General features: G+C 40.6%; 1 protein-coding gene across 1 annotated transcript in view; it reads right to left on the bottom strand.

Moving 5' to 3' along the window:
* Positions 1 to 8,710, bottom strand: part of LOC126187449 (probable cytochrome P450 301a1, mitochondrial) — a 196,356-nt gene extending 187,646 nt beyond the window's left edge. The window contains exon 1 of the mRNA XM_049928534.1: positions 8,614 to 8,710. The gene's annotated coding sequence lies outside the window, so the exon portion shown is untranslated. The remainder of the gene's footprint in view (positions 1 to 8,613) is intronic.
* Between the last annotated feature and the right edge of the window lie 15,513 nt (positions 8,711 to 24,223).

Raw genomic sequence — 24,223 nt, 5'->3', positions numbered from 1 at the left:
ATTCACGACAACGCCCGGGACCACACGGCAAATGCCACTCGAGAAGTTCTCGAATCTTTTAAGTGGGAGTTGTTTTCTCATCCGCCGTGCAGTCCCGACCTGGCACCGAGCGACTTCCACTTATTCCCAGCAATGAAGAAGTGGTTGGCTATGCAGCGTTTTGATGACGACGCACAGCTTCAAGAAGAGGTAACCACGTGGTTGAAGGCGCAGGCGGCCGAATTTTACTACGAAGGAATTTCCAAGCTCGTCCATCGCTACGATAAGTGCCTTAATTTAAATGGCAACTATGTAGAAAAGTAGTATTTAAGTGTGGCTTTCATCTGTATATATTTAAAAAAAATTCCAATACTTTATTTATTTTTAATTCTAAAACGTAATGTACTTTGTGGATAGCCCTCGTACAATACTGTCCGATTACACTAGTCTCAATAAATGCGTGGACATACGTATTTCATTATTTGTCGAATGACACCATAAGACAGTTTGTGAGAATAGCAAATGACACGCTGACATTCAGTGGAAGAATCCAAAGGAAATATAATTCCCCACTATAGGAATGGTTGAAAAGTACTCGTTGAGTAATTCTTTATTTATTTTGTTGGATTAATGGAAGTGGTAGAGATGACCCAACGAAGAACGGAGCGTTTCGGCGCTGTATCGTTTAAAAAGAGCGAATGACTTATGGAGATGCACAACACACTACAGTGGCTGGCGTTACTACACAGGCGATGTGAATCACAGACAGAGTTATTATTAAAATTTCGAGAGCTTGTGTTTCTAGATGAGTCGGGAAGTTGTTATTCGGGAAGTTATTACTTCCTCCATCGCACACCTCATGACCACGACGGACACTCGGGGAAATTTAAGCTCATAACGAAGATTAGTGATATACAGGGTAAGTCACTAACTACTGCCACCTAGAATAACTCCGAAAGTATGATAGTAGCTGAAAAGTGTGTGGGACAAATGTTGCATGGGGCAACGGGGGACACAATATGACGTTGGATTTTTGTTGCTGTGTGGGATCGCGTCAGAGATATGAAGGTCAACTTTATTTTCTTTTTAAATGGGATGCTATAGTTTGGTACTTATTTTCTGATAGCGGCTATCGAGACGAATCCAATGATGCGTAACAGTAAGGTCTTTGAAGGTCAACGAACGTCAAAAAGGTGACATGAACTTCCGTTTACCCAAGGTGTTCGAAGTGATGAGCATTGGTATCAATGCAGTGATGCATCTTATCATGGATTCAGTGGTATCCCTGATCACTGCGGTACTTATCGAAGCATATGCTCTGACAATTGTCTCGTATATTGTGCAAATAGTAAATAATTGTCGAATACTGGGTATCCATGTAACGTGCCATTGACATGTAAACACCATTCAACGGTTTCGCAATACAACACTAGTAGGAACGGTAAGACTAGTGTGGTCGAATCAAGCGAATGTGAATGATGTATTCCTTCGAAGAACAAGTCGATATGCTTCTCATTTACGGAGAATGCCAACGAAATTCAGTGAGAGCTAGAGACTTACTCGCTGAAAGATATCCTCAATGTATTCATCCTACGCGTCGCACGTTTAAACATGTGTGTGATTAATTGAGAATAACTGGATCTGTAACGCATCGGAAACATATCCGGCAGAGGAAAGTTACTAACGAGGAAACGGAAATTGGTACTCTTGCCACTGTGGTTAAAGATCCTTGTGTTAGTTTGCGTCAAATCGCAAGAGAATCTGGCATGAGCCACAGTAGTGTTGTTCGGGTTCTGCATCACCATAAATATCATCCTTACCATATCAGTCTCCATCAAGAATTAACATTGAATTCTCCCGGTTGGCTCAACTTCAGATTCAGAGGGATGACACATTTGTTAATTTTATTTTATTTACTGACGAGGCTACATTCACGAACCATGGAAGTTTTAATTCGCATAACATGCATTATTAGCCAACTGAAAATCAATATTGGCTGCAGCAAGTTCCCCCCAAAAAACCGTGGTCGGTGAATGTATGGTATGCGAACCTGGAGGACAGAATTATAGGCCACCATTTCATCGAAGTACAACTTAATGGCAGGAAGTACACCACATACCCACAAGAAAATTTAGGTCTGTTATTGAAAGAAATACGTTTAGGAACAAGGAACAAAATATGGTATCAACACGATGGGTGTCCGGCACATTCCCAAATCGTTGGGTTGGACGCGGAGGAGTTGTGTCGTGGCCGGCTCGTTCGCCAGACTTGACGCCTCTGTATTTTTTTCTTGTGGGGATTCGTAAAAGGTGCTTCGATAAGTGCCGGTGTGATAAGGGATACTACTCAGTCCATGATAAGAAGATTGCAGCTCTGCATTGATACCAATGGCCATCACTTCTAACACCTTCTGTAAATGGACGTTCATGTCACCTTTACGACCTTCGTTGACCTTCCAAGTCCTTATTGTAACATCACTGGATACGTCTCGATAGTCGCTATCAGAAAAAAAGTACCAAACTATAGCATCCCACATAAAAAAACAAAGTTGTCCTTCATATCTCTGAAGCGAGACCACCTAGTAACAAAAATCCAGAGTCATATTATGGCCCCCTAGTCCCTTGCAACCTTTGTCCCACAAACGTTTCAGTTCCTATCACACTTTCGGAATTATTCTTGGTGGAAATAGTGAGTCACCCTGTATATTCTTCCCATAAACCATTCGCGAACGGAATAGCAAAATTAGAATGCAAGAAGACTGCTCGTGGAATGTGGATGCGGATGATGCAGAATGGCGATGGAGACGAACTGCATCCCTGCCCAGCTGCACAGTTTATGTTTTGTGCGAGACAATAACTGCTTTGCAGTGTCCATGATGATACTGGTATTTGTCTGACATAAGCATATTTATTACGAAAGAAACCAAGTGTGAGCGTTTGGGTGACGGCATGGGTTTTTCGATGACTCGTCGCTGCGGTGGTTTTGTCCATTTCTGGCGGCACATGACTGCGGAATCCTCGTGGCCGCGGTTCCTCAGGCAGGAGCCCATCTCGCAGAGTAAACAACTCGATAACGAATTCCTCATTTCTGTGTGTCGCTGTGGCGTCTCTCTTGACTCGCTGTTTGAAAGCGCTCTGGCGGTCTCAAAAAGAAGCAGCTGTCAGTGGCGGAAGCTTTTTAGGAGTTGCGGGGGTAGGTCCGCCTGCTGTACGAGCAAAACGTGGCTGAAACAGCAAACAGCGGCAGACTCCGTCTCGTGGAGTACATTCCGGGTTTTTAGCAGCCACTTCTGTAATACAGTACTTCAGCACAGTTGCTCTCGTGGAAAACTTCTTCGTGAAGTAAATAGAAAACTCTGGAAGACTTTATAATAAAATTCGTGTACTTTTCAGCTTTTCAGCTTTTCGGTAGCGCTTTTACTTTGACAATGTACATTTCGAAGTCACAGCTTCATCATCAGGGCTTCGGTTATGTGACGACCTTCATTGCATTGTGAACACATCAGAAAGGTATATCTGAGAACTTGCTGATTTCAGCTGTATAAGAGAGCTCAAATGAAGTAAATTCTACCTTTCGAAGATACTTTGTGTATGTTCAAAGGAGGGGCGTTCCGTAAGTGATAGAACACATATTTTTCTCAGGTAGTTTTCTTTGAAAAATGGGAAGTTTGTTGTGGGACACCGGGGAATACTCTCGCCTCAGCTCCTGTAGTTTCATAAGTTCCAGTAGGTCGCGGCACTATACGTAGCAAAAAAATGGCGTCTGTAACGGAGGTGCTTTGGAAGCAGAGAGGTATCATTGAGTTCAGAAAATCAGAACATAGCAGATTCTCATAGCCGCTTACAGAACGTCTAAGGAAACCTGTCAGTGAACAAAACCACTGAGTTGTTGGGCGAGGCGTCTCTGGTTTACGCAACAAGGTCAGCAGACTTCTGCGAGGTACCGCTTAGCGGCTGGTCGCGCACACTTTGCAGTGTTTGAACGTGCGGGCACATTCAGTAGAGGTGACGGAAAAAATTGCAACACCGAGGATGGGCTGTGTAACATAGATGAAATTTGGTAGACGTGTTTCTACATCTGAAAGATGACGTCTGTTCACATTTCGCACCAGTCGCATAAGAGTGGTGCTAATACCGCCATTACGAAAATGAAAATTATGTTTGCTTTAAATACCCGTAGTACTGGCGGTGAGCGTTAGTCACCTTTCACATGCGTAGTTGTGTGTTGATATTAAGAATGCCATTGAGGTAACAAACACATCATTATCAACAGCTCATTGCATTTGAAAGAGGGCGTGTAATAAGACTACGGGAAGCTGGCTGTACGATCGCTAGAAGACTGGGCTCCGGAATGCCACGTGGCATTACCGAGAGGTATGACCATTGAGCTTAGCATACGGCTGTGGAGCATCGTACTGCATCTACAACAGCAGTTTCAGCATCAGTTGGCATCAAAGTGACACAACGAAATGTTTCATATCGCTTACTTCAAGGACAGCTCCGAGCCAGGCGCCCTGTAGCGTGCATACCATTGACCCTAAACCATCGCCATTTGCGACTTAAGTGGTATCAAAGGCAGGGTGGATGTCTGTAATGTTTTCTGATGAAATCTGTTTCTGCCTCGGTGCTAGTCAGGGCCGTGTGTCGGTTAGGAGGTGGCTAGTTCAGAGCCCGCAACAAACCTGTCTGCGTGCTAGACAAATGACGGTCGTATGTTGTTATCGCAGTTGTGGGCCTGCAGCCAACCTGTCTGAGTGTTAGAGACACTGGATCTACATCTGGAAATTATGGTCTGGGGTGAGATGCAGGAGTACTGTCGTGGTTATCCAATGCACCCTACTTACAGTTCGCCTACATACTGCTGTTGCAACCCAACAGCCTATATAAAGTGTCGACATGTTGCCTTGACCTGTCAGATCAAGAGGTCTGTCTTCAATCGAGCACACACGGGACGGCATCGGGCTACAACTCCAGCGTCGTCCCTAAAGAGCATTAACCGACCCTGCATTGACCGACCAAGTGCAACAGGCGTGAAACTCCATCCCACAAAACGATATCCGGCATCTGTACAACGCAATGCATGCATGTTTACATGGTGGTTACACCATGGTGGTTACACAGATTATTAATGTATTGTACCAGCACAACAGTTACAATGGCTTACCTCGCGTTTACTTCAGCCTGTGATCATGTAATGCTAATCACTTAAATATGTTACCTAGGAAAATGTATTCCCGAAATTTCATTACTCTACATTAATTAATTTTTGGTGCTGCTGTTTTTTCTGTCAGTGTAAAATCCTAAGTTTTAGGGAATTTATGAAAAGTTATAACTATTGCTGCATTTATTGTACATGCGATTAAGGCAAATAACAGTAAAAAAAATGTGCAACCATTCTACTCGCTTCCCACGCCCGGGTTCCCGGGTTCGATTCCCGGCGGGGTCAGGGATTTTCTCTGCCTCGTGATGTCTGGGTGTTGTGTGCTGTCCTTAGCTTAGTTAGGTTTAAGTAGTTCTAAGTTCTAGGGGACTTATGACCACAGCAGTTGAGTCCCATAGTGCTCAGAGCCATTTGAACCATTCTACTGCGAACGTCGTACGTCTCACGCAGAGGTCATGTGACTATAATAAGAGAGATTGGGACATGCAGACTCATATAGTCTCTTTTCCCGCTATCAGAAAGGAAATAATGGGACACCGATGATACTGGTAATAGCGAACTCTCCACCACGTGCTGCTTAATGGACTCCTAGTTTGTGTGTAGATGTGCTGCACTACTCCCTGTGCATCACTAGCACGTACCTGAAGCCGTCGGACACGGACCTTGCATTGTAACGTTGAGGGTGTCGATTTATGACGTCATAGTGTCGAAAAAAGCACATTGGGGAAGCTCTCCGAACGCGCAGGGTAATATCTAGCATGTCAGACATTATGAACGTGCGTTTCCAAGCAGGCTAATGTGATGAAGGAAGCCACCTACCTCAGACGATGCCACGTCTCTTCAGCACAGAGTCACGAGACGCTATTTTGTCTCAACTGAAGGTCATGTGTACGTTTGCCGTTTCTGGGTACCAGCAGATTGTCGATCTTTTGAAAAGCCGTCGTTAATTGTACGACTTGTTCTAATAAAACGACGAGTAACTGTAAATTGCATACTATGAAAGGCAACCGAATATTAAGGATCCATCAAAAACGCATTGTTCTTTGTACAATTAGTAAAAATTAAATATCACTTAAGAGCGATTAAAGCTTTCAGGCGGGGGTGAGATAGAAAGTATAGTTCTACTTCATCTGTGGTAGGTGTAACGTAGGAAGTGAAACAGTTTGATAGTATAATAAATTATGTGTTGCTGGTTCGCATCCCACTGCCTCCATATACTCGTATACCGGCCGCGGTTCTAGGCGTTTCAGTCCGGAATCGCGTGACTACTACGCTCGTAGTTTCGAATCCTGCCTCGGGCGTGGATTTGTTTGATGTCCTTGGGTTGGTTAGGTTTAAGTAGATCTAAGTTCTAGGGGACTGCTGACCTCAGATGTAAAGTCCGATAGTGCTCAGAGCCATTTTTTCCACACACCCTCACCCACCCACCCATATGATTGACTTTATCTACAGCAGAAGAACGCTTGCATTAATTGCAGTAATATAACTTACACTTTCTTGAAACTTCCTGGCAGATTAAAACTGTGTGCCGGACCGAGACTCCAACTCGGGACCTTTGCCTTAGCGGGCAAGTGGTCTACCAACTGAGCTACCCAAGCACGACTCACGCCCCGTCCCCACAGCTTTACTTGTACCAGAACCTCGTTTCCTACCTTTCAAACTTTACAGTAGCTCTCCTGTGAACCAGCAGTGGGGACAGGGCGTGAGTCGCGGTTGTGTAGCTCAGTGGGCAGCCGGCACGGTAGCTCAGCGTGTTCGGTCAGAGGGTTAACTGCCCTCTGTAATAAAAAAAAAACTGAGTGAATGGATCAATAATAAACTTCGACGGCCGTTAGGGGACGTCCACCACGAACAATTACAACGAACTATAACGAACAAAATGAGATTACCAAAAATAAAAAAAAAATTAAAAAGTTGGTAGAGCATTTGCCCGCTAAGGCAAAGGTCCCCGAGTTCGAGTCTCGGTCCGGCTCACAGTTTTAATCTGCCACGAAGTTTCATATCAGCGCACACTCCGCTGCAGAGTGAAAATCTCATTCTGTTTACACTTTCTTGTTTCAACTTTTGTATTTCACACGTTATAAAGACTCTTTTACTGAATAGGAACAGTGGTCATATGAGAATGACGTTAGGATTTTACAAAAATGTGAGAATGATAAACTAATTTTTATCTCATGTGAGAAACTACTACAAATTTACACTTCATTACTTGTGATGGAACCTTTGTCAGTCGATGTTCTTATTGACTGGACAAGACGTACCACTACTTTCGTTTTTCTCTTATACCGTATTCATGAATATTGAAATTTTTATTTATGTATCCTACGGACGGAGCAACATCTAGCATATGGACAGGGATGGAAATGTGTTTTGTCGCGTATGTTTCGCGAATGAGTAGCGTGAAGTATTGAGAGTGCATAGCTAAGGGTATAATGTAGCACACGGTGTGCCTGTAAAGGACGCTAGGAAGCAGGAGGAACTGCGTTTTTGGGATAATGGCAGTGTGGACTTCGTGACTAGTAGCACAGAAGCTTCTGGAAAGAACCGAGGTCAGGAGGTCATCGCGTGGTCATGTGCTACGCGCGTCATGCGAGCCTATATAAGCGGCATCGCCGGAGCTGCTGGGGATTCCGATTCCGATCTCAGTCTGCCTCAGACGCTGAGCTTGCGTTACTGTGCTCCCGGGACGGGTCGGGTTCGATTCCCGGCCGGGATGGGGATTTTCTCTGCCCGGGGTCTGGGTGTTTGTGTTGTCCTCATCATTTCATCATCATCATCATTCCTGACAGTGGCTGTATTTGACTGTATAAAAATAGGACCGTGAATAAATTGGGACTTTGTACGGGTGCTGATGACTGCTCATTTGAGAGCCTTACAAACCAAACATCAGCATCATCTCGGGACGTAACTTCGTTTCTAGTGGCCCTTAGCTGCACAGAGTACATGCATGACTGCACAACATCGTCAGTGCGTTTGCGCCTCGTAGAATTCGACAGTAGTTTCCAGTGCTACTTAGTTGTTCAGTCTCTGTTATTGTTCAGAGTTCTTCGTCCTTTTTCCCGCCGAGTTTCCTTAACTGAAAACATTCCAGGTTGTATTCACAGGCAACAGGTCTACGTACTGGACGAGCCGCTTTACAACTGGAGACAGCGACAGTTCCTATTCTGATCCTCTAGCAGGACATTGCAGTTTTAATAAAGGTAGGAATTTTACGCCTGTTCATTTTTTAAAATAGTGTGATTTGCCAGCCAGTTACAATTAACTGCCGCTGAAGCGCACTGCGATCGCCTATACCGCGAGAGGCACACATACCGTGTCCACTAGCTGCATCGTTTTTGATCGTTCAGCAGTACGATGAACTCGGCATACTCAACTTTGACTTTCGAAAGCACGGTCCACGTGTCGGTGGCTTAAAGTGTTCCAAACTTTCGATAGCCAGTCTGTGTAGGCCTACGCTGCGCGCAGCGCAAGTACCTGATCGTAGAAGGACCTTGTGTTCGTCGTAGCGCCTCTAGCGGACTGCTGCTGACCACTGTTGGGTGGGAGAGGATGCGTCGAGTTGTGCAGCCATCTATCCCCACCACTCAGACGTGTCTAATTTCAGTAGGGAGTGGGGGGTAGGGGGGAGGGAAGGGGGGCGGGGCAATAGGGCACGGAGTGCTGATATCACGAATTAAGCGGACAAGCGGCGAGGTCGCGCTAGCAGTGGTCTCTTCGACAATAGCCTGGGAGCCGACTGCGCACAAGCGCTCAAAGTGACAAGTAGTAGCGGGATTGGTACTGTGATATAATTCTATCGAAGTCCCCGCCCTTTTTATAAATCCAAACCTATTGTTTTAGATCAAAACTTCTTCGTTCACGATTACCTAAATTTAAATTCTACGTAATAAAATTTGGTTCTCACGTAACAACACAGACACTTTCGGCCGCTACATAAAATTCCTTCATAACAACTATCTCTTTCCATATCGACCCTTTTACTTGTGTTTACTTAATTAGCTTTCTTAATGCACTTCAAGTTTTCGTACTTGGTTCGTCTTTTATAAAATATCCCCAGGTTTAATAATGTATACTGAAAGTCAGGATCACCTCTTTCTCGCAGTGAAGAAATAGGTTTTGTGGGTGATAGCTGCCACAAACTTATCTTGGAAAGCTTCGTACGAGAGCAAATTTCATCTTGGTTTTGAGCCTTTTATAGGTACTTTAGTCGAATCATAACATCAAGGTACCTCCATTCTGGTAACTAGTTTCCTTCAAAACAGATTTTTAATTACTCTTAATTAAAACATCGACAGACACCTAGTTAATTTCTTAACAGACTCTATCACCAGAAAAACGACGCACCACACATTAGCCAAAAATTGAAATATTTAAGTGATAACCTTAGCAGTTAAGTCCCATAAAATTTCACACACATTTAAACATTTTTTAGTTGAGGTGACAGTTGAATGTCCTCCGCCACAGCTGCAACTTCTTCCGCTTACGCTAAATCCCAAATGCCTTGCAGATGTGTTTTCTGCACCGAACTATCAAGATGTCCAGAATTATCCATTAAGGGGCTCCGGAAAGGCTCAAAATCATGAAAAGTTCAATTTTTACTTTTTTGCGTTTTCTGAATCTGCAGACTATTACCTTTTAATAGATATATAATTTATTCAATTCCGAAGGCTACAACTATTTTTAATTTTTTTTTAAATGTGTTCTACATGGGCGTGACCCACTGTGGCGCTGTTAAACTGCTGTCAAATGGTGTTATTATTAACGTTCGTGTTCATCAGGTACATTTTAGTGATGTGAGATAAAGTATGTGTTGTGGCTAACCTGTGATGGTTCAATATATGTCGCTGGTGTGACTGTCGATTGTTTCATGTTTATTTACTCTGTCGTTATCTCGAAAATATTCGTAATTAATTCTGTTTCTTGAGTCTCTGTTTTGTTGAAGTATAATAATGAGTAAAAGTAAAGTTATTAGAAATACACAAAGTGTCGACGAAATGAAGAAGGCTGTTTGGGCTCTTTTTTTTCATACTTCTTCAACCGATGAAAATCCCCAACATAGCTTGAGTCCCAAAGAAGAAGACAGTTGGTGTAAATATAACAAAGGATTGCTAACTGGTGAAGTGTACACTCATAAGCATAGTCTGCCTCATGCAATAATGGAGGTGATAAAACCTATTTTCAGAGACTTAGCAGCACCTGAACTGTTGAAAAAGTGTATTCACGGAAAAACTCAAAACCCCAATGAAAGTGTAAATAGTGTTATACGGTCGAGAATTCCCAAGACTGTATTTGTTGGAATAGAAACACTTCACTTTGGTGTGTATGATGCTGTTGCGACTTTCAATTATGGCAACATTGTAAGGTGCAAGGTATTTAGAAATATGGGAATGAAGATAGGTTCTAACATGGTACGAGCGATGATTGCTTTAGACAAGGAACGCCTTCGGGCTGCAGACAGGGCTGTAAAGAGTCTAGAAATACAAGCAAGAGTAAACAGGAGGAGGAACAAGAGGAAGCTGGAGGAGGAGTTTGCAGAGGATGAAGATAATCCATCCTATGGACCTGGAATGCACTAAAAAGTTAATCCAATCTTTGTCGCTCGATTCCCAAAACTTTTATTTTCTCATACTAATTACATGTTTTCTAAGGATCTTCAAAACATATTTGTTTCAAACTTTCAGTAAATGTTACACAGTACCTTCTGCATAATTTAACACAGCCTTTTTCCAAAAAACTGTATATTTTTGAATATATAAATAAAAAATTGCAAAAAAATGTTGTGAATTTTCATTACAATTGAAAAAAATCATCTTTAATAACTGAACCAAAATTTTGTAAAATCCCTGTGTTAAGTTGTAGCCCATATTCCAATAAATAATCTGTAAAAAGTTCAACTTCCTACCTCAAATACTTTGTGACGAAAGATGTAATTTATAAGCGTTATTTTAACATTGCAAGTATAGGGCGTTCCGGAGCCCCTTAAATTAATTCGTACTGTCAATAATTCAATTGTGGCTGAATCTTTATCTGTTATCTTTGTACAACGATGCTGACATATTTTCGATAGAGTATGTGCATCGGGCTTCGTTTGTGCATCCGTAATGTTATGGTAGATCTCCTGCCATCATTAGAGATACAGATCTTCCTAAATAAATAATACAGTCAGTGTACACGTCTCATAAAGCTGCAATCAGCAGCACACTTCTATTATTTCTTTGCGTGCTTTCCACGCCGGAAGGTGAATCATCAGCTGGAGACGCTGTTCATCATTTTATGTACGACTTGAATTCGTTATGCCTTTAAATTACATATTTCTAAATAGAAAGATTAGACGAACCGACTGATCAAAGCATACTACGGCAGGTAGTTTAACTACATATGCGTTACATACATGTGGTAAAGGTCAGACTACGAGCATATTACAAGTTATTACCTCTACAGAATTCAGTCAAATGTTCCATTATGCCCTTTATTATTACGTTGCGCAAAGTAAGCTATTGCCATCCATCTTTCATGTTTCAGAATAAAAATTTGCATATTATCCGGAGTTCAAACAGAAGGAGGAGCTTACACAATTTTCCTATGATAACTATGAGTGTAGCTAACAAACGCTTTGACACCGACAACACGCTTTTTTCAGTATGGCCTGTATTGTTTTGAATTGGGTTAAAGGTGGCAACACTGAAACAGCAAAACACTTCAGCGCATCGTACTCGTGTTATCTTTTTGTATTCACCGTCAAGAGCGCCCGTACGATAGATTGTAACAGGAGGAGGGAAGGGGCTAGATCTGAGGGTATGGAGCATTGTTAGTATTTAGAAAGACGAATGACGACTTCTAAGTAGCCATGAAAAAGTTTCGAATCCGATCCTATAAAAACCTGAGTAATACCCACCTTTAAATAATTTTCTTGAAAGAAAAACACCTGACTGCATTTTACCTTTTCCTTTCCCTGAGAGCTAGGGTGCAGGGGTGTGGATTACCAACTTCCCCTCCGCAGCGCCCAGGTATGGGTGCCCTGATGAACGTTAGCAAACAAACATTACTCACAGTTTCGTTTTCTTATACAGCTTTTCTTATTTATAAAGATAGATATGTCCACAGGGGTTGGTCATTTGAGACTCTGCTGATGGGGACTCACCTTTGTAAAGTAAAGAGTAAATTGTTGATGGATGTCAGTTTCTAACGACCACCAGATCCGGAAACTTTGGTCGTAGAGTCGTAGATTCCTATCTCGAAAGCATAGCAGTACTATGACCATATGGTAGAACTAGCTGGTGATTTTGAGCTACCCATTATCGACTGCTAAAACTCTGCATACATTATCGGTGATAGCGACGAGCAGTTTTGCGGAGTAATTGAGAAAACACTGTCTAACATCTTGTAAGCTACCAATCCCATTTTCGAAATACTACAGTTCATTTAATTTTCAGATAATCGGATCTATCGGAGGGAGACAACTTGCAAACAGGTCACGCCCAGCAGAGGGTGAAACCGTGTGCCTATCGCCCGCAACCTGCCTGAAATTAATTGCCACAGAAAATTAGTAACTGTTGTTGACAAGTATCTTCTGCAATAAATGACAATTCCCACTGATATGGTTTATTAATCTTCAACCAAGAGAACGCATGTAACAAAATACTCCTCATTCAGTGTGATACAACAAAAAAGTCAAAATAAGTATGTTCCGAAGAAGCCACACTTCGGTCACGTTTGTTCAGTATGACTGAGAATATAAATATAGTAAGTTCGTATGTAAATTATTTCGTATGCTGCTATTCATGATAACAGTGGGTATTCACACTAATCGTGTAAGTTGACATCTGGTCTTGCAAATTTATTTGACTCTTAAGAAAAGTCTCACTCGCATTTATTCACTGTTCTGAGCGCTTTCGGTCGGTAGACCTTCATCAGACAGCTGTTATAGGTAAAAGGGGTCATAAGGCAAAAAATAATAGCGCAATAACGGCAAAAAACAGTAAAAAGTGGAAAATGACTTTGAAAATATCTGACATTTGCGGCTACAGTCGTGGGCATAGAGGTGATATCCAGTTATACTAGTCAAATGGTAAGCAAAGGCCTATTGAGTGAAAAAAAGAGGTATGATAGTTACAAGTCACGTCTATTCATGTGGAACGTAACTGAACATAATGACACGTGTGCGTTACAAGTAAAAAAATAACAGACAATCCAGGAATTACAGTTTTAGAAATTAAAGTGATTAAAAGTAAGATGTTTGTTAGTTTAGACATTTACCACATCGGTCGCACATTCAGGAAACAATAACGGAAAAAAGTCATAAATAATATAACCAACTTGGCAAACTACACAATTTTTAAACTAAGAAACTACTTAGTGTAAAATTAAATATAGACATTTGACCACATCTCTAAATATGTCAGCCACTCAGAACCAGCCACCACCCCACTCAGTTCCCTTTCATAATCACCATCTTGTGCCTGTTGGTTTCCTTATAACCGCTGACTTTCCCTCTCTCCGACAAGCTTGAAACACTATCCCCCCCTCCCCCGTCGGCCTCCATTCCACTCACGTCACTGCGGAACACACACACACACACACACACACACACACTCACGCAGGTTGGTATTACTCACAAACTACACAGAAAATAAAGTAATAAACACGAACACAGTATTGAGTGCGAAACTCGTGAAACCACAGTTCCATTTCGGTTGTGAACGGGCATGAGTGTAGTGTGTGTGTGTTTGTTGCTCTTAGCATAAGTTAGTTTAAGTTAGATTAAGTAGTGTGTAAGCCAAGGGACCGATGACCTCAACAGTTTGGTCCCATAGGAACTTACCACAAATGAAATTAAATCTTCTGTGAAATTTTATGGTGTGAGGTGACGAAGAAATACCACCAACACCGTGTGAGAAGAGTGGTATCAAAACATGTGAAAAATTGCCAAGATTGAATGTCAAACAAAATTTCTTTCGAGTTCAGCTTACGTTAAAAACGAAGGGAAAAGCAATGGGTTGCAGAATATTAGAAAAAGAGACAAAAAACATTGTAAGTAAATTTCACGCCTACTTCATAAGAAAATACAGTCTTAAACTATAAGAACAAAATATTCAGTCATGTTATGTATCCATATTTCCAGAATGACCACAGAAGATGCTTTGTAAATAAAACCGTAATGCGTCTGTTGTAAAATGGTCTAATTGCAGTAAGCATGAGACGGAATAACCAGTAAGAGAATATGAAAAGTAAGTAACAATTAGATGTTACTGGTATAACATCGAAAAAGCATGAAAATACTACCTACACTGCTGACACGGTGGGCATAACCTAACATAAGCCAGAAAGTGATAGAATGTTGTCTAGTGGTCGTCATGGCGGACCCGGAGAGGCTGGACTCCACGGTTTCCATGGTGATGTCAATCAGCAGTAGTTGTCTATGTGGCGTGCATAAGCCATACTGAGGTAGAGATGTACGATATATCGTATTGTGGTCGTCATGGCGATGTAGTCACATTGAAATAAGCCTAACACGTTTGCTTTACTCGCCTTTGAGATGATGGATGCTACTCTCCACAGCAACGTACATCGATGGTATTTGAATAAAGACGTCTTAAATGAAGGTTGTAATTTCCATGAGGAGGACTGTGGTTGCTGATAAAAGTAGCAAATGCGACGTTGTAGGACAAAACCCCCAACATTTGGCGCAAAGTTTGCCGCCTCCCTAAAACCGCATCTTTTTGGGCAAAAGATGGTGGTCACTTTTTGACGGTCACAATTTTGCGAAATCTTGGCAGTTTAAAGTAAGGGCGGTGGTTGAGGACAAACCCGTATCTTTTTGACCAAAGGATGGCGAGCACTTTTCTGAGAAATGTTGGCGACTTACGTAAGGTCGACGCCTCTTTGAACCCGTGTCTTTTCGGCCAAAAGATGGCCGTCACTTTTTGGCGGTCGCTTTTTTGCGAAATCTTGGCGACTTTACGGCGTTTTTCTAAGTGGTAACTTTGTTTGCAAAATGTTGGCGGCTTTTTGGCGAGCACTTTTTGGCGGGCGCTTTTTTGCGAAATATTGGCGACGTATAGTAACCGCGGCATTCGAGGACAAATCAGCATATTTTTGACGAAAAGATGGCGAGAACTTTTTGGCAGCCACCTTTTCTGCGGCCACTTTTTTGGGGCACTTTTTGTAGGCCACTTTTTGCGAGCATTTTTTTGGGAGTCACTTTTCCTGCAGCCCCTTTTCTGCAACGAATTTCTGGCAGCCGCTTTTCTGCGGTCGCTTTTTGTAATCGCATTTTCTGGAACAACTTTTTGGCAACCACTTTTTGCGAACACTTTTTCGCACCGCTTTTTCTGCAACGACGTTTTTGCGAGCACTTTGTTCAGGAGGCAACTTTGCGACTTCCAATCGGTCCCAGCCACTCGCCGGTCAGCAGCAACTGTTTGGCGAGCTGTCTTATATGAATATTGAATTGCATAATTGAAATATATTTGTATGTATGTAAGTATGTTCAAAAATGGCTACGAAAGGAAATGGATTGAATAATTATACTACGCAAGAACTAAAAGATGAAGCGAAAAAATGGGCTTAAAATATTATTCAAAGTTGAGAAAACAGCAACTTATTGAATGAAAAATAGCAACAAGATGAAGAACCAATTCAGCCACTGACTGAACAACAACTTATTCAGATGATTATACAAATGTCAAATTTTTTTAAAATTTAATAGTTACGCGAATTGTATTCACTAAATGAAACATACGCTGGAATAATTGCTGATTATATCGAAAAAGAAAATCCCTTCAAGCGTTCAAAATGGAGAACTGTATCAGTATTGGGGAAACTAAATAAAGATTTCATGAGAGATTTTAAGTATAAAATAGATTGGACTGAAATATCATGCAATCAAAATATATCTGAAGATTTTATGAGAGAGTTTCAAGACAGATTAGACTGGATTCAAATATCATACAAGAAAACGCTGTCTGCAGATCTCAATAGAGAATTCAAAGACAGATTAGACTGGGATAAAATATCACACAATCGAGAAATGTCTGAAGATTTCATAAGAGAATTCAATGATAGATTAGACTGTTATGCAATAGCATGGAAGCACAAACTGTCTGAAGATTTCATTAAACAGTTTCAAGACAAATTATGCTGTGTTCACGTATGTAAATGTCAAACGCTGTCTGAAGATTTCATGAGAGCATTCCAACACAAATTATTCTGGTTTCTTGTATCATCGCATCAAAAAGTCTGAAAATTTAATGCGAGAATTCGCAGATTAGACTGGGGATTCACGTCATTGCATCAAAAAATGTCTGATGATTTGATGCGAGATTTCCAAGATAGATTATTCTGGAAAGGTGTATGGCTCTGTCAAAAACAGTCTGAAGATTTTATAATGGAATTTCAGCATAAAATAAACTGGGAATTAGTTTTAAAATTTCAATATCCATCTGAATCGTTGAAACCCATATGAAATACTGACAGAACAACCTGAAAATGACTGTTCTCTATGCTTAACAAATGGAAATAGCCAATTTGTGCCAAAAAACGCAAAAATCTGTTTCATAAAGAATGCATTGACCTCTGGTTAACAATGCAAAATAATTGTCCAACGTGTAGAACAATTATGAAGAGAAATATTGAGTGAACATTTTAATGGATTTTTTATGCTTAAAAGTTTTCAGTAATTACTCCGTGCTTAAGATCACAAGTCAAATTTCTCTTGCCGTAAATAATGATGTACGCCAAAGCGCCATCAGGAATAGGTTCATTAAAGGTCGCTGACAGTTTCATGGCTGTCTTCTGACCAGTGACAACATTTTGCGCCTGCTCATACTGATAACATGCATTGGATATGAATTAACGAAATCGTAAGCACTAATTTTAATTCCATTACTCGATTCAGTTATTCTCTTGAAATCTGTAAACGTACTGTGTGCCTTCAAACAAGTACCTGGAGGATTAATGTTCCACAGTTCTTCGGGAACAGTTTCGTTTTGATCGTTCTTGATATAAATATTTTGGACCTTAGCGTGAACATACAATGACGAGTCTGCATCTTGGATTCTTTTCCTGCTGGTTTGAAATACGCCAAACACAAAATACTGAATGTCAAACTCCATAGAATTAGGGTATTTTGTTATATGAAGTTCAAATTATCGTTTGCCTCTGATTACCGATATTTCCTGCGTTTGAATGTCAAAAAATGAAACCGGTATTTTAGACTGCTTTAGCATCTTTTCTCTGAATTCCATGTCATAGTTTAGTTCGTACTTCATAACAGGCACTCGAATTTACATATTCGTAATTTTCAGTTTACCAAGGTGTGGCCGAGAATCTGGAATGTCAAATCCATCCTCCTTCTTTGAAAACCATCTATATAAAGCGTCGCCAACATATGGACTTCCTACAAACGTTATCGTTAAATCTCCTTCCCACATGATTTCTCTATCATCTTTAAAAAAGCCGCCCGGCATTTTCAGTGGGTAAAGTACTTCATTTTCTTTTCTTTCCAACTTCCCGTTGTTAATGAAATTTCCCTCGAATCTTGTGTCATCGTCCAGAGAAGACGTTAGGTGACACAAAACCGTTGAAGAAACGCCTGGATGGTCTAGCCCGTAGATTATCTGTCCTCTTTTTCCTGACAATTACTACAGTCCATAGTTGACTTGGAAAATTGTCAACTAGTTTCATATTCGATTTGCCTTCATAGGTAGTGTAATCTGAACCGTCTTCATGTGTCGCATTAAATGTCATATGCAGGTACGAATTATTATCAAACCAGCCATCACCAACTTTGACGTCTATTTCTACATCTTTGTTTGGCAAGTTCAAATTATTCTCAGTCTTCTCGTTTACTCGGAAAGACTGCCACTGATAACTTTCCATCTTGTTCATCTTTATTACAGCATTTCGAGGAGCACAGCTACATTCACACCACCAAAATCTATCACTTAATCGTTTTCATCCGTTATAAATCCCTTATAGTGACTTACATATTTTGTACTTTATCATGAACTGGGAAAAATAACGGATAGCTCGGTTCATATATGACAGGACTTGCAAACTGCAAGTGACCAGCTAGTTCAAACAACTTTGGCCTAAATGAAGCGATAATGTTCGTTTCCCTATGAAAATGATCAGAGTTCTTTACAAACATGAGGTCTACTAAATTAAAATGTACTTCGATTTTATCGAAAGGAATCGCTTTCGGCAGCTGTGTTGCAACAGCGTTTACTGCTAGCTCCACAGTTTAATTCTCCGTGAAACACAGCAGCCGCCCGATGCTGTGCTCTCTATCAAAATACAACTTATGGCGTTTGGCCTGAATTTCGACTCTGTATTGGGCTTAATCTTTAAATTATCAGCATTGAATGGCTGCTGACTCTGTCTGTAGTTCTCTATATTATCTAGACTGTGTTGGCCTATGGGAATAGTCAAAGTGTTAATGACATGTTTTTCCTCAAAGTACCGTCTGTTGTTTTCATATGTAACAATTGGAGTTAAAAATGTCGAATAAAAACCAATGAGTCCAACTTTTGCTAACGCACTTCGTATAGGTACGTTCAGTCTTTTTTCTAAGCTCGAAGACTTACCACTGAGTTCAAAAACTGTATTCATTTATTATAATAAATGACGACTCAATTGGAGGCAAAAATCAGAATTCGTGAAAAGAAACAGAAAAAGGAACATAGTGAACTTTCGCCTAATTCTATTCGATGTGCAACAATGGGCCCAAGTGACTGTGGGAAAACAATGTTAATGATTGACAATTATATCTTAGGGACAGGATTGTTGAACTGTAAATAAATTAACCACCTATATGTTTCCTCTAGAAGTTTAGATCAGCTGAAATATCAAGAATTTATAAAAGCATGCAGAAAAGTGAAGATAAACACAAAGAAAAAAATACTACTTTTATTAGCACCATTGATGAAATTATTCCACTACATGAATGCAAAGATAAATCCATTGTTGTTTTTGACGATTTCATTCTTTAAAATCAAGATATAGCCAAAGAACACTTTACCAGAGGACGACATAAGAACAGTTACTGCTTCTATTTAGCAGAATCGTACTCAAATATTCCCAAGCAGTTGGTGAGAGATAACTTTAATTTGCTGAACATTTTTAGGCAAGATGGAACAAATTTAAAGAACATCTACGTCGAATTTGTGGGTGGAGATTTAAAGTGGAAAGACTTTAGAGAATTTTGCAGCAAATCTTGGAACAAGGATTTTGTCCTTATAACTGTTGATATGACTCGGAAAGAGAATTCAGGCAAATAGAGAGATAAAATTAAACCGTTTATCAGATTTTAATGCTACAAGATCCATTAAAAATTACACCGATTTTATTCCCCATTGCTATTGTGTGAGCTATCAAAACCTAGCCACTTCACATCAACTTTATCATCTTTCTTTTTGAACACTTTCTCCGCGAGATAAACCTTTGGGTGTTACGTCTACTGTAATTCCTGCTCATAGAAGCTTCCTTTAATTTCGCTAGCACTCATATCCTTCAGCTTATATGTAGGATTTGTGTTGCTGACATCAGCGACTTCAAATAATTCAGTAGACCAATTTGCTGTATAACCTTGCTCCAACAAACCCTTCATTTTGCTGATTCACACTTTATCACCTGGCGCGTACTTGGGTGATTCACCTCTGAGTTCAAACATTTTTTGCCGTAGCGAATCATTTACATCTACAGGTTTCATGCCTATTGAGCTATGCACACTGTTGTGGTAATTGTATATCAACTTTGGCAGGAGGTCGAGCCGCCAGTAATTACATTGAAGTGCAAACCATTTCCACATGTTTTCCTCGAGTGTTCTGTTAAACCGTTCGGCAACTCACACCTTAATCTCTGAAAACGTAGGGTAGTGATTTATGTTCTCAAGCTTCATCATCCCTCTAAAGTGTTTGTTGTAGAATTCTTTACCATTATCTGTCTACAAAATTTTCGGCTTCCTTTCTGCCCATACACGTTTGAAAGCGCTAGTAACGTTCTCACCTGATTTATCTTTAACAGGATTCGCCCAAGTAAATTTTGAAATCACGTCTATCACAGCCAAAAAATAACGCAAATTTTTATTTATTTTGGATGTGTTCATTAAGTTATCAGATTTCAACTCATCCAAGTCTGCTTGCCACAAATCGTCTATACCAAATGCTATAACACCTTTCCTTGGGAAGTTCTTTCTCACCGGTTTGTGCAGCTCGTTCCTAATTTCTTCTGGAACATTCACAGTCTACCACTTCACTTTTTTTTTTCTTTTTTACAGACTTGCCCTTCTTACTCTTACATTCTGCACAATTGCCCTCGATTCTGGCTCGACCACTTTTTGTAGTAGCTGTCTGGGGGTGAACTGTAGCTGTAAAATTTTGCATCTCAAGCACCAAATGTTTCTAGTCGTCATTCATTTATAATTAACTTCGCATCTTCCTCTCTAGCGCATCAATCCTGCCTTTCTTGTTATTTATCTCTTTACTCATATAATCATCGAAAAATTTCTCTAAGTCTTTTCTGCTGTAGTATTCGCTAAGGTCAGCTTTGCTCGCATAATTATTCAATAGTGTGAGAATACTTGTGTATTCAGGCTTGGTAACAAGATTATTTAATTGCTTTTCTAGATATCTTTCGGTAACTACATCATGGCCGTCTATAGGGTCTTGTACATTTACATCTCTTACGTTTGAAGTCAATATAACCTTTCGTTATTTTAAAAACTCTATTTAATTCCTTTCGAAATTGTACAGCGTCACCTTCGATTTTTGAAGTCAATTCTCCCAAGTGAGCTTTACTAGCAGTTGATTTTAGAGCTTATAAAATTGCTTGATTTTTGAAGCTGATTCCCCCAACTCAGCTTTACTAGCAGTCGATTCTAGTTGCTTAATCAAGTCATGTTCCTCTTTCTTTATCTTGTTCCCAAATATAACCATTTATTATACCGAGAATTTTATCAAACAGCTTCAAGGCTAGCAAACATAGGTGGCCACATATAAACTGATCAAAATTTTGAATCCTCTCTGCGTTGTAAAACAAGTCGTCTCGGTCTAGATAGTTCACTAACGCTTGTGGAATATTGCCACCAAACGAGTCAAATTTTTCACTGCCGTTGTTGAAGTAACATATCCAGTGAGTGCCTACGTGAACAGACATGTCTAGGTTGAAAATTCCTGCTTCAACTTTTGCTGCTTTTTATGGTAGTTCATCGATCATAAAAATGGCTTTAAAATTTGCAATTACCAGTTTGCTTTACTAATTTTTCTACATCAAAGTTGGTTAGCGGATGGCTATACTTTTGCATAATTTCTTCGACTTTTTTTTTTTAAGACGTGATTTGTTAGGCAAACTTGACCCCTCTTTTCTTTTCTCCATTTCTAGGTTATGTTTCTTCTGGTCTGCCAACTCAGTACCTTCCTTCTGTTTTTTTCTTTTACGGACAGCGCTCGTAATTGCTGCAGCATCAACGGCCAACCATCAAATTGCGCCTAATGCAGCTTGAATCAACGGCAAGAAGCCGCCTTCAGGTTTACTCAGACCTGAACCTTATTTTTGCTGAAGATATTCAACCAACTTTTTCACAACAGGAATAGATAGTTAGGAGTAAACTACTGCCTTTCTTAACTTCACTGGATTTCTGTTTCATCTGTGTTTCAGTAAGGAAATTATCAAGAAAGCCGTGACTTTTCAGTTCGTCGTTGGAGAGCTTTAGCTTAATAACTTTGGCTCTTAGCTTGCCGCTAGATGATACATGAAAATCAATACTAAATCCGTTCATTTATTAACAGGAAAGAAAAAATTATAAAGTCCACCCATTATCGTTAAACCCATGCCTAATATTCTCTTTCCATACCTTATCCCCATAACTGCAGTAGAAGCTAATCTTTCGCCTGGTGATGCATCTTTGCTGAAAATTTTCTCTTTTGCTGCTTTCTGTAATTCTTTATCTGCTTGATGCCTATTTTACAGATCTTTGTGATCTCTCTATGCAATGCCATGCCTCTTGCAAGCTTCATCTAAAGGATAAGTTCCTACATCTCCACGTGCAAATCTTTCTTCTAGTTTAGTAAAAGGTCCACAAAATCTCATGCCAGCCAGATGCATCTCGTGCATTGGCAGATTATTTAACGCCCAGTTGACTAGGCCTTTACGATGCTTTTTCGACTTCCAGAATGTGTGACGGAGGTTATTCAGAATTCTAATCAAGTACGGAATTCCCTTTGGACTGTTCCCTATAAAGTTGTAAAACTTACTAGTAAGCATTTTCGTTACACCTACTTTTTCGTTATGATAACTATTATTTCCTGCATTCTCTTCATCGTGAATCAAAATGAGCCTATCGATTAAATCTCTGACGTCGTTCATCCAGACATACTCGACAGGTTTTGCTGTATATTTTTTAACAAAGCCCATTCCTCCTTCGCTGCTGCTGCCTGGTGACTTTGACGTCGAATTACTGTGTACTTTCCTTAACGGCTGCCATACCGGCTTATTGATGCTGTTGTACTTTTCGCTACTGTCTGACTTGGGCTTATTCGTATTTGAATCATTGTGGTGAAATACTGCATTCTTTTCCTTAAGAATAGTTGTATATTCTTGAAGGTCATCAGGTGTGTAGTCTTCGAATGATACGTTTTTTTACGGTTAGCAGTTTCATCAATCCATCGCTGGCTGTGAAAGCGTTACTTTTGACAGAAACGGTGTCATTGAGAAACGTTACTTCGGAATAACCTATGTAGTGCCTTCCATGGACAAACCTTAAGCCAAATACTGTATCACCGAGGCCACCCAAGTATTTTGATACTTTCGACCCAAGATAACTTGTTAAGTTGTCTATAACAGCCGTCATCTTCTCCTGCTCTTCTTTCTCAGTTTGCTGCAGCATGGGCTCAAGTGTCTTCGCAAAGAGCACATTCAAAACTTAAACGGAACTTTGTGAATTACTACCTCATGTTGTTCCTCAAACAGTCGACAAAACTCAGAGGCCTCTTATGTTAGGAATTTCATGGACATCAGCATATTTTTCTACATTTTTCTACGTGTCATACATTTAGCGTATAAAAGGTTGCTAAGTGATTTAATATTGTTATGCTGAACGGGAGCAGACGACATACTGCTGACACTGTAAGCACCTGAGGATTGACGTAATGGACAGAAACCGGCCATGACTGTAAAATGAAGCCTATTAAAATGTATTTGTGGCTCGCTGCATCCTCCATAAGCAACCGTTAATTGAATACCAGACATGGAGTTCAATAATATCTAGCACTGATAGAATAATAAGATAGTGATTCAAATAAAAACCTTAATTATTTATTATTATTCAAATGTGACAAGAGCGAGGGTAGTGTAGGCCTACGTCGGAACACACGAGGGGTTTTATTCGGTACAAGTGATTAATTTAAGAAACACATGAAGGAAAGCGCAGTGGAGACCACCATAAGCAGTTTTCGCCGCTTTCTACAGTTTTCATTGTTGTTAGACATGGGTTTATGTTTCGAGCAGCATTTGCAAATATTTCGAGTTCTCTCCGTTGAAGTACTGTATAATACATGAAGGCTATGTGGAATATATTGTTAATTCTTCAGGTTTTGAAACTAGTTGTACATGATCACATCACATTAACGTGGCCACCTGTCAAATGCGTGAAAAACCGCCTTTCGGTACGCAGACGCATCGGAAGAGAATCAATAGGGTTCTTGGAGGTGACGACTGGGATATCGGGCCGTACGGACTCCTTTGCAGTGTCCAGCCGCTGTAAGTTTCTCTGTAGAGGATCCAGGCGCGAACAGCCGATCGAGATGGTTCGAGAGGAGTAAACTCACCCTGGTGAATTTCGAATCACGCACGTACACTGCGAGCTGTGTGACATCTTCCATTGGCGTGCTGGTAGATACCACCGTGCAGAGGAAAAACAAACTGCGTGCAGGGATTGATATGGCCACAAGTATAGATGCATACTTGAGTTGATCCATTACGCCTTCCGAATTGAGCCGTGGGAAAAATAGCTGTTTTGAAGAGCGCGCCGCAGCGCGTAATGGCAAGCAGTCGCCCTCCGTTTCTGGCGGTGGCGCCGCTGTGGCAG

Source organism: Schistocerca cancellata, chromosome 5 (genome assembly GCF_023864275.1).
Source record: "Schistocerca cancellata isolate TAMUIC-IGC-003103 chromosome 5, iqSchCanc2.1, whole genome shotgun sequence".
NCBI classification, from domain to species: domain Eukaryota; kingdom Metazoa; phylum Arthropoda; class Insecta; order Orthoptera; family Acrididae; genus Schistocerca; species Schistocerca cancellata.
The sequence above is the reverse complement of the archived record's forward strand: the minus strand, read 5'-3'. Positions and strand labels throughout refer to the sequence as shown.